Below are 4,532 nucleotides of genomic sequence, written 5' to 3'. Positions count from 1 at the left end.
GTATATTCTGGTTGATTTTATTTCAGCTACATTTTCTGATTGAAACTGTCACATTTAAGTGTCAATCTGACATGGTTTTATTCCTTTAGTAAATTTCAATTATCAGTTCAACAAATTATGCAAAAATGTATATCTGTGATAATACTAACTTGACTTGCACTAGACTTACAGGCTCAATACAAATGGTCCAAATAGATTAAGGTTTTATTTGATTATACAATGTATCTTGCTTCTCAGTTTTAACAAGAACAGAGGAAAATCCCTAACGCCTTTTGTTATGAATTTTGTTTCACAGATCGCCGTCCTTGAAAGCAACTACTTCGAAACGCATTTCTTACTATACAAAACTTGCGCAGGCATGGAACATTCAATTAGATTGGGCCCAGCTTAGAATACCAAAGTTAATGAACTTTATACAGATCTATTCCAATATGTTTGGTTGTCCAGATGAGTACTTTCTAATCCCGTTGTTGTCAATTGTCGCTTCATTGATGGGAAATAACGCTGAATGCAAAGTGACGCAGGTGTGGAAAGAGCCATGCGTCCTATGGATGGCAGTCGCTGCGAGAAAGGGTGAAGAGAGCTCATTAATTTATAGGAAGTTTCTTGAGGAATTAAAAATCACTGAACATAAAATCCAGCCACATCCGCAACAGAAGCTTTTGGACTTTCATCGTTTTGATACCAGGAAACTTTACTCGCCTATAAATTCACTGTCGCATGTATATCATCATTTGTCTACAAATCATAACCAACTGTTAGCAGTCTCGGAGGAGCTTGGTTTCCTTTATGATTTCCTCGCTGCTAAGAATCCCCAAGAGAAGAAGATGTTTACCAGTTTGTTTCACGGAGATAACAGCTGTGTGGTTGCCATGGAGAATCAGGAAACCCCTGAAAGCAAAACATCTCTGAACTTGATGGGATTCATGGAGCCGCAGGTTTTAGTGAAGCAGCTTAGTGTCAACAGTATTGATGACTTATCTGCTAGTCTTCTCATCTCCTGCCCACCGGAAAGAGATATTCTACTTGAGGACTTGAATCATGCCACGCCTGATTTATCATTTCATGAGGTTTTCTGGCTGATTCACAAGGTGCATTCCAAGGAACACATCATGTACGAGTTCAATGAGGACAGTATGACTATTGCAAGATCCTACCTTAATTCGCTAACGATTCGCAAACGAGAAGTGAACTTTGATGAGAATAGGCGGCTGATTCTCTGTAAGGCACGAAGCCAGTTTGTTCGGCTCTGTATGGTGCTACAGTGTGTAAACAATGCCGTGGGTGCCGCTTACAACATGAAGCATGTGCTGCAGTTAACGTCACTGTGCGATACAGATGATCAAAGTTGGCATTCATCAACAATAAGTTCTGATGTCGCGACAGCCGCTGCGTACCTTTCAGAGTGTTTCCTACTACAGAAGTTAGCGTTAATGCCAGAAGAAATGAAGCTCAACATTAATCTACAGCAGGTAACAGACAACACCCCACAACCTCGTGTCCCCACACTGAAACAAGATGTCACAGATGAAAATGACGTGTCCTTGTCATATTGTCGAAGCCGCTCCAATTATGCATCGCTTGATCCAGATGAGCTTGAAGAATACTACGAAAGCCAGTACCCCAAATTTCCAGAAAACTGTGAGAACAACATCCGAAGTTTTTTAGCGTTTGACGGTGAATTCGTACACTCCAGTAAAGTGATGCAAGTTCATCTGATGCCTCCATTCCATACACCAGGTCCTGGTAAGAATAGGTAAGCTAAGAAAATTTTAAAAATAAGTTGAAAACTATATTTCTTTGACAATTTATTATTCTGGCAATTGTCACCTGTATATTTTTACATATTACATTAAAATTGCACTTTCAGATGATCGCATTAGAATTGGGGTTTTGGGACTATTATGTATGATATAATTGGTACTTTCTGAGGGTACAAATTCAATAACAGAGAGAGTTTCTCAATAATTTTCCCTAAATGTGTACTGAACCATCAAAATACTAGTAGTTTCACCTTAGATGCACTGTAGACACGTGAGCACATGGGCTATATTATTAGAGCAAAAATGTAACGGTGCATGGAGTTTTTCTGATATAGTCTGGAATATTACGTTTTCTTTGTTAAGGTATGCGGCACCAGCAGCCAAGTTCTTCATGCGCAAGATGGCCAATCTTGGAGTTGGTAAACTGTTCAGAAAGGGTAACAAAGGAGGATTGATATTCATGAAGACGAAATGGGAAGATTTGGATGAGAACGCTAGAGGTCTTGTGGAACGATGCGGTGTCAGCGAGTTGGAGTATAAAGTTGGGAAACGATCTAGAGTTTCCAATGCTGGGAACGGAGACCTGATGGCAGCGTCATTGACAGTTGTTGTTGATGATGATTCTTTGCCACCAGTTAACTTGTTAGAACAACACAATGAAGGTGTTTCAATGGCAGACAACCAAGAATATAGACTTGTTCAGTAAAATAACAACTTATGTGTTTCAGTTAACTGAATGTTAGCTGATTACCGTTATGTTAACATAACAGTAAACAGCTAACATTCAGTTAACATATCAGTAAACAGCTAACATTCAGTTAACATGACAGTAATCAGCTAACATTCAGTTAACATAACATTAATCAGCTAACATTCAGTTAACATAACAGTAAACAGCTAACATTCAGTTAACATAACAGTCATCAGCTAACATTCAGTTAACATAACAGTAATCAGCTAACATTCAGTTAACATAACAGTAATCAGCTAACATTCAGTTAACATAACAGTAAACAGCTAACATTCAGTTAACATAACAGTCATCAGCTAACATTCAGTTAACATAACAGTAATCAGCTAACATTCAGTTAACATAACAGTTAACAGCTAACATTCAGTTAACATAACAGTAATCAGCTAACATTCAGTTAACATAACAGTAAACAGCTAACATTCAGTTAACATAACAGTAATCAGCTAACATTCAGTTAACATAACAGTAATCAGCTAACATTCAGTTAACATAACAGTAATCAGCTAACATTCAGTTAACATAACAGTAAACAGCTAACATTCAGTTAACATAACAGTAATCAGCTAACATTCAGTTAACATAACAGTAATCAGCTAACATTTAGTTAACATAACAGTAATCAGCTAACATTCAGTTAACATAACAGTAATCAGCTAACATTCAGTTAACATAACAGTAAACAGCTAACATTCAGTTAACATTACAGTAATCAGCTAACATTCAGTTAACATAACAGTTAACAGCTAACATTCAGTTAACATAACAGTAATCAGCTAACATTCAGTTAACATAACAGTAAACAGCTAACATTCAGTTAACATAACAGTAATCAGCTAACATTTAGTTAATATAACAGTAATCAGCTAACATTCAGTTAACATAACAGTAATCAGCTAACATTCAGTTAACATAACAGTAAACAGCTAACATTCAGTTAACATAACAGTAATCAGCTAACATTCAGTTAACATAACAGTAATCAGCTAACATTCAGTTAACATAACAGTAATCAGCTAACATTCAGTTAACATGACAGTAAACAGCTAACATTCAGTTAACATGACAGTAAACAGCTAACATTCAGTTAACATGACAGTAAACAGCTAACATTCAGTTAACATAACAGTAATCAGCTAACATTCAGTTAACATAACAGTAATCAGCTAACATTCAGTTAACATAACAGTAACATTCAGGTCAAATATCAGCAAATGGTTAACATTCAGGTCACATAGCAGCAAATAGCAAACATTTAGTTAACATAACAGTAAACAGCTAACATTCAGTTAACATAATGGTAAACAGCTAACATTCAGTTAACATAATGGTAAACAGCTAACATTCAGTTAACATAATGGTAAACAGCTAACATTCAGTTAACATAACAGTAAACAGCTAACATAACAGTAAACAGCTAACATTCAGTTAACATAACAGTAAACTGCTAACATTCAGTTAACATAACAGTAAACTGCTAACATTCAGTTAACATAACAGTAAACTGCTAACATTCAGTTAACATAACAGTAAACAGCTAACATTCAGTTAACATAACAGTAAACAGCTAACATTCAGTTAACATAACAGTAAACAGCTAACATTCAGTTAACAGTAACATTCAGGTCATATAACAGCAAATAGCTAACATTCAGGTCAATGTTTCAGGATGAATATTAATTAGTGATCTGCACCAAAATCAGGTTGGGCAGAACCCTGATATGAATAGTATCAATTTGTTAGTTCCAGAAAGTTGTACGAGATTATTGTGCAAATTCAATGATACACATGTTTTCTCCAATTTAATAACATTCTACTAAATGAATAGACACTAGCATGATGACAATACCATATTATTTGTGAATACCTTCCAGTGCATATTGGGTTTACCTGTTTGGGAATTAGGATAGATATAAAAGAAGATAATGTCATGTACCACTTGGGATGTACATGTACTGTTATATCTTAACTTGTACCATATTTACTCTATTAGTAGCACATACACTAATACATAAATG

The 4,532-nt window shown here is 35.6% G+C and overlaps 1 pseudogene across 1 annotated transcript; it reads left to right on the top strand.

Annotated features, from left to right (window-relative positions):
* Positions 1 to 358: 358 nt before the first annotated feature.
* LOC146737877 (uncharacterized) lies at positions 359 to 2,585 on the top strand (annotated as a pseudogene). Its single transcript, XR_014930768.1, has 2 exons — positions 359 to 1,756; positions 2,127 to 2,585. The product of XR_014930768.1 is annotated as an uncharacterized LOC146737877 (transcript).
* Positions 2,586 to 4,532: the final 1,947 nt, after the last annotated feature.

This window comes from Saccoglossus kowalevskii, chromosome 10 (assembly GCF_978046115.1).
Source record: "Saccoglossus kowalevskii chromosome 10, keSacKowa6.1, whole genome shotgun sequence".
In the NCBI taxonomy this organism is placed as follows: Eukaryota; Metazoa; Hemichordata; class Enteropneusta; family Harrimaniidae; genus Saccoglossus; species Saccoglossus kowalevskii.
The sequence above is the reverse complement of the archived record's forward strand: the minus strand, read 5'-3'. Positions and strand labels throughout refer to the sequence as shown.